The sequence below is a fragment of the Solanum pennellii genome, chromosome 12, assembly GCF_001406875.1.
Source record: "Solanum pennellii chromosome 12, SPENNV200".
NCBI classification, from domain to species: domain Eukaryota; kingdom Viridiplantae; phylum Streptophyta; class Magnoliopsida; order Solanales; family Solanaceae; genus Solanum; species Solanum pennellii.
Window position 1 is genome coordinate 67,893,633 of NC_028648.1, and position 7,124 is coordinate 67,900,756.

Sequence of the window (7,124 nt, forward strand, 5' to 3'; positions counted from 1 at the left end):
AAAAAAAGAGAGTCTAGTACCTTGACATGCATTCTCTCTGGATTCGAAGAGATGTGGATATCTATTCTTCATATCTTTCTCGGCTTCCCAAGTTGCTTCTTCAACAAATTGGTTCCTCCAAAGGACCTTGACCGAAGCAACTTCCTTTGTCCTCAACTTGCGCACCTGACGATCCAAAAATCTGAACCAGAACTTCTTCATAGGACAGGTTATCCTTAATCCCAACATTTTTTGTTGGTATTATCAATAAACGATCACCAAGACACTTCTTTAACATGGAAATATGGAACACCAGATGAACCGCTTCTAACTATTGGGGTAGCTCCAACTCATAAGCCACATTGCCCACTCTCTTGGAGATTATATAAGGTCCAATGTACCGGGACTAAGTTTCCCTTTTTTACCAAACCTCATAACTCCTTTAATAGGTGAAACCTTAAGATACACCCAAACATCTACCTCAAACTCTAATGGCCTTATTCTAACATCCGTGTAAGACTTTTGGCGACTTTGTGCAGTCGTCAACGTTTCTTGAATCACTTTCACCTTTTCCATAGCTTGGTGAACTAAACCTGGTCCTATCAACCCTGCTTCGTCAACTTCAAACCATCCAATAGGAAATCTACATCTTCTCCCAAAAGAGCTTCATGAACTAATGGTCGAATGATAACTGTTGTTGTAAGTGAACTCAATGAGAGGTAGGTGATCATCAATTCAATCACACAGGCTCTCAACATATCTTCCAAGGTTTGGATAGTATGTTCTACTTGTCCATCTGTCTACTCAAATTCCCCTTGGAACCCAAACCTTTCTGGAAAGATTTCCAGAATTGTGCGGTAAATTTCACACCTCTATATGAAATAATGGAGATTGGAACTACATGAAATGTTACCACTTCTCGGAGGTACAACTTTACATAATATTCGACCGAATAAGTAGTATTTACCGACAAGAAATGGATTGACTTTGTCATTCTGTCCACAATCACCCAAATGGAATCATGTTGCCTTCGCAATCTTGGCAAGCCTGTGATGAAGTCCATATCAATCATCTCCCACTTCCATTCTAAAATCTCTATATTTTGAGCTAAACCTCCAGGTCTTTGGTGTTCTACCTTCACTTGTTGACAATTTGAACACTTGGAAACAAATTTAGCAATATCTTTTTTCATGCCTTCACATCAATATACCTCTCTCAAATCACGGTACATTTTGGTAGAACCCGGATAATGGAATATCTGGAGCTAGAGCCTCCTCCAAGATCCTCTCTTGAAGTCCATCCACCCTAGGTACACATAATCTGCCTTGGTACTTCAGCACACCATCTCCCCCTTGTTCAAAAGCCAATACTCCTTGGTTAAGAACATTTACCTTCAAATCAAGCTGAATAGGGTCTTGGTCTTGCTTCTCTTTCACCTCTAACACCAAGTATGATTCAGCCCCATTGGTTAACACTATGCCTCCTTCTATTGAGTCCACAAGTCTGACTCCGAAATGTGCAAGTCTGTGCATATCTTTTGGTAACTCCCTCTTTTCTTCTTCGACATAGGAAGTACTTCCTATGGACAACCTTCTTAAGGAATCAACAACCACATTAGCCTTATCTAGGTGGTAAAGAATACTTATGTCATAATCCTTGAGTAATTCCAATCACCTTCTATGTCTGAGGTTGAGATCTTTATGAGTGAATACATATTGGAGACTTTTGTTATCTGTAAATATATCCACATGAACACCATATATATAATGACGCCATATCTTCAATGCGAACACTATTGCAGCCAATTCTAAGTCATGAGTTGGATAATTCTTCTCATGAACTTTCACCTGCCTGGAAGCATAAGCTATGACCTTGCCATTCTGCATTAACACTCAACCCAAACCAACTCTTGATGCATCGCAATAACCACAAAGCCTTAAGTACCCTCTGGTAAGGACAAAATTGGAGCGGTAGTCAATCTTTTCTTCAACTCCTGAAATCTTTTCTCACAAGCTTCAAACCATTGAAACTTGACTGTCTTATGAGTTAACTTGGTCAAAGGAGAAGAGATAGAGGAGAATCCTTCAACAAATCTCCTGTAATACCCAGCCAAACCCAAGAAACTCCTTATATCTGTCGGAGATGTGGTTCTAGGCCAACTCTGAACTGCCTCTATCTTCTGAGTGTCAACTTTAATACCTTTACCAGAAACAATATGGCCTAAAAACCACAGACTTAAGCCAAAATTCGCACTTGGAGAACTTGGCATACAACTCCTTATCTCTCGAAGTCTGAAGAACAACACTTAGGTGACTAGCATGATCTTCTTCATTTTTTGAATAAATCAGTATGTCATCAATGAAGACGATGGCAAACAAATCTAAATAAGGTTTGAAGATTCTATTTATGAGATCCATAAAAGTTGCAGGTGCGTTAATTAAACCAAAGGACATAACTAGAAATTCATAATGCCCGTATCTTATTCTAAGAGCTGTCTTGGGAATATCACGTTCCCTAACCTTCAGTTGATGATAGCTTGATCTGAGGTCAATCTTGGAAAAGCAAAAAGCACCTTGAAGTTGATCGAAGAGATCTTTTATCCTTGGAAAAGGATATTTATTCTTTATGGTCACCTTATTTAATTGACGGTAATCTATACACATCCTAAGGGACCCATCCTTCTTCCTAACAAACAAGACCGGAGCACCCCAAGGTGAGACACTTGGTCGAATGAAGCCTTTATCTAACAAATCTTTCAACTGCTCCTTTAGTTATTTTAAATCTGCTGGTGCCATTCTGTATGGCGGAATAGAGATAGGACGAGTATCTGAGATGACATCTATGCCGAAGTCTATCTCTCTTTCAGGAGGGACTTCGGGTAGATCGTCGGGAAAGAATTCCTGGAACTCACTAACTATAGGAACTAACTAAAGGGAAGGTACCTCAACACTAGAGTCATTAAATCGGACTAAGTGGTAGATACATCCCTTAGAAACTAACTTCCTCGCCTTAAGGTACAAAATAAAACGACCCTTAGGCACTGCTGAACTACTAGCCCACTCTATGACTGGCTCATTTGGAATCTGGAACTTAACAACTCGAATTCTACAATCTATTGATGCATAATAGGCATGGAGCCAGTCCATACCTAGAATGACATCAAAATCCACCATGTCTAACTCTATTAAATCAGCCATGATACTCTTGTGATCGATGGAAACAAGACAATCACGATAGACTCCCTAACAGGTGTAGAAACACATAAAGGTTCACAAAGATTTTCAGGGAGAATTTCAAACTGATTAACACCATAAGGAGTTACAAAGGATAAACTTAGGAGTTACAAAGGATAAACTTACTCCTGGGTCTAATAATGCATAAACATCAAAAGTAAAGACTTTGATCATACCCGTGACAACATATGGAGAGTTCTCGTGCTCTTGGTTGCTAGTGATTGCATAGACAATTTGCCCCTCTGTCGGTACCAGAAGTAGCTCCTCTAGGTGCATCCCTGTTTGGCGGAGCAACTGATGAAGATTGGGCTCTGTTGCCCGGATTTTTACCACCCTGCTTATATTAGGGCATTCTCTCATGAAGTGACCCTCTTGAACACATTTGAAACAACCTATCTGGCCATCACGACATTTGCTAGGGTGGATTTTGCCACATCTACCACACGCAGAACTTCAACCACCTCTTTATGCCACACTACCCTGAGATTGGGCCGGTCTAGCCTTGAAGTGTTGTGAATTGTGACCGCTATACTCACCTCGATTTGTGGGTGCAGGTGCACTAGAAGATGATGGTGAAGGCCTTTTGGATTCCTAGAATTGTGGTCGGCTCGAACCACCTTTCTGTTGACCATAATCATTCCCAGTCTTCACCTTCTTTTTTCGGTACTCTTTTCTATCCTTCACCTTCTCTTTTTCAACTTATTGAACATATACCATCATCCTGAATATATCCATGTAACCTATCAACATGACAGCACTACCTTCCTTGCTTGAAGCACGTCCTAACCCTGCAACAAACAATCTTATTTCGCTCCTCATATCTTCACCGTCTCTGGAGCATAGCGAGATAGGTGGGTGAACTTCAACCCAGCCATGGAGTCCTGTTTCAGAGTAAATAACTCCCTTACCTTCTCTTCCTTCAGTTCATGAGGAAAGAACCTCCCCAAGAAGGCTTCTTCGAAACAAGCCCAACTTGGATGTGGTGCATCCTCAACCCTACCATCCTTCCATTAATCGAACCATGATCTGGATACACCTTTCAGTTGGTATGCAGCCAATTCAAACCTCTCAACATTGATCACATGCATTACCTCATACACCTTCTTTAGCTCCTCTATAAAGTTCTCTGAATCTTCTATAGTGTTTCATCCAGTGAAACTAGGGGGATTCATCTTAAGGAATTCATGAATTCTCAAAGTATCCGCCCCAACCTGTCGAGCTCCTCTCTGCTTTCTGACTTGGTTGGTCACAACCTGACTCAACATCCGGATAGCTTCACGGAATTCAGCACTGGTAACCTCTCCATGAGGTTGTACTCTGGTGCATTTGTAACCTTTAGTTCCTCAACATTCCTTCGTGGATGACCTCTGACTGCTCTTCATTGGAGGCATAATGAGCTGAAAATACGTGTAAGCACGAACTAGAGAGAGACTTTTAGAGATAAAATCTTCACACGAAATAAGATGAAAGAAGTAAAACATTCCTAAATGTCGCACCCTTTTAATCATAGATGTGGCGCGTTACACACTGATGACTACGACTCTACAAACACAGCTTCATAGACTCTCTAGGACTCTTGAACTCTGTGCTTTGATAAATGGTTTTTCACGCCCCGAGACTACACACTGGGCGGGATCGACACTCGAAGACCATTGCTGGTCCTCAAGCGAACCCCTGGCCTGGCTACTTAAATTAGTGGAAGACAAAACCACAACTTTGACACGAGTAGCACATAATAAGAGGGAAATACGTCATGTCATAACTTTGACCAAAATGACACGTAGGTCTTAATAACTAAAAACAACTCCAAACAAAAATACTTTAGTCTACGAAACCTCTAATTGCCTAGAGAGGGATGTTGGGACAGACCCCACAACATCTTAAAAACTAAGCTAATATATAATGAAAATGATGTCCTCCAGAACGCAAGGAGGATCACCACAAACTCTGAAGCTCAATCTGGAATCAGCGAAGCGCTGCGTGCTGATCCTGGGTACCTGCGTCTGCATCATGAATCTATGCAGGCCAACTGGTATCAGTACATTGAATGTACGAGTATGCGAGTTGGAGATCTAGACAACGACTTAAGCTTGAGGAGATTCGATGAACTTACCTTGGCTCTGCTCAATTCAAGAGTATACTTAACTCAAATGATATACATATAAAACAATTTTAATCACATGCAAGATGTGTGTGTGTGAGTGTGTGTGTGTGTATATATATATATATATATATATATATATATATATATATATATATAACTTAGAAAACACTGAAAATAACATAATTCGTTAAAGGAAATGCAATAAAAAACTCAACTTTACTTATATAAGAAAGTAATATCTCCTTTGTGGGAGTTTCTCTTATCGACAACCATCACTATGAGCCTAAGTGATGATACAACGTCTTACCTCACGTTGCAAGAGGACCATCCTACACCTTTCCATAGGTTTAGGATCTTACTCAACTTAGTGGATCCACAAGATCTCGTTATGTGATCATCTAAAAAGTATGACACATCAATTCCTATATTGGCTACATGGTTTACATGGATACTCGAGTTAATAGGAACTATGGTCTCCACATCGGTACTCAATACTATTCCCAAAAATGTACTTTGGCTCATACTTTTAATAAAACTTCCTTCCTTTGGGTTGCGATAATTTACTGAACCTATTAGCTTTATAACGATCCTTTTTGAATCAATGTTCCCATTTTAGTTCAAAACTCTTATGGAACTTCTAGTTCCCCTCTTTACTCAAATATGAAAAAATTTTAAAACTCTAGGGAATATTTAGTTCCCTTATATCTTTTGAGAAATGAACTCAACTCTTGCTCTTTACTAACTTGAAATGTTAACTCTTAGGGAATACTTAGTTCCCTTATAGCTTTTTGAGATTTGAACTCAACTCATTACTTGACTTTGAACTTTAAGTCTTTAAAATAAAGTGAAAACATTTGTGAAAGACTTTAGAGAACTTATAACTTTACTTTGACTTGCTTCTTAACTTCTAGACTTGGATCTTAACTTCGTTGACTTTGATCTTAACTTTCCTTGAATTGAATTACAAATTCAAGTATCATGATCTCATGTTTATGGATGATTTCATGATGTTTAGATGTACCTTAGAGTGTTGGAAACAACTAGGAATGAAGGGTACATCACTTAGAAGCTAGTACGAGAAGATAGGGAAAGAACTGGGTCGCCAGGGGGTACTAGTGCTCTGAGAGGCGCAGAGCGCCATAGCCTGACGGACAGACTCTGTCCTGAGGAGCTTTGGAGGCGAGGTGCCCCAGCATTCCCCAATGGGTTTTCCGCTTTCTTCTTCGTTTTTCATCTCTAAGCCTTGCCAAACTCCCATGGACCCCATCCCAAACACTTACAATCCCTACTTAACTTATTACCCAATTATTTAGATCCGAAATCAGTCATAACACATGGATTACAACTAACAGCGATCAACAACATTCCAATCAACAAGAACGTCAAACTTTCTTTCCAGATTCTAACCTCTAACATGAATTAATTCATGAACTTTATTAATTTGAATGAAATTGGTGTATGGATGAAGTAAACCAACACAAAATAGCCCACATACCTTGTTAGGGATCACCCCCAACGAAAATTCACGAAGCTAAACTTGATGTTCTAGCGTCTTCTTCTTCCTCCTCCTCTTTTCTCCTTGCTTTAAAAACCGTAGTCTATTTTCTAAGTGCGGAAACTTAGTTGGATCAGTTTAGGCCCCAACATATTACTCCAAAAAGAAATAATTACTTGACTTAAGGAAAAGACCAAACACCCTTACTAAATCAGGTTTTGGAACTTTTCCGGCTCAACAGTCTATTTTCTGAAGTTCATATCTCACTCATACGACCTCAAAAATTTGCAAACTTGGCTTTGTTGGAAAGATT

General features: G+C 39.7%; 1 pseudogene; it reads right to left on the minus strand.

Annotated features, from left to right (window-relative positions):
• Nucleotides 1-360: 360 nt before the first annotated feature.
• Nucleotides 361-6,574, minus strand: LOC114075363 (annotated as a pseudogene).
• Nucleotides 6,575-7,124: the final 550 nt, after the last annotated feature.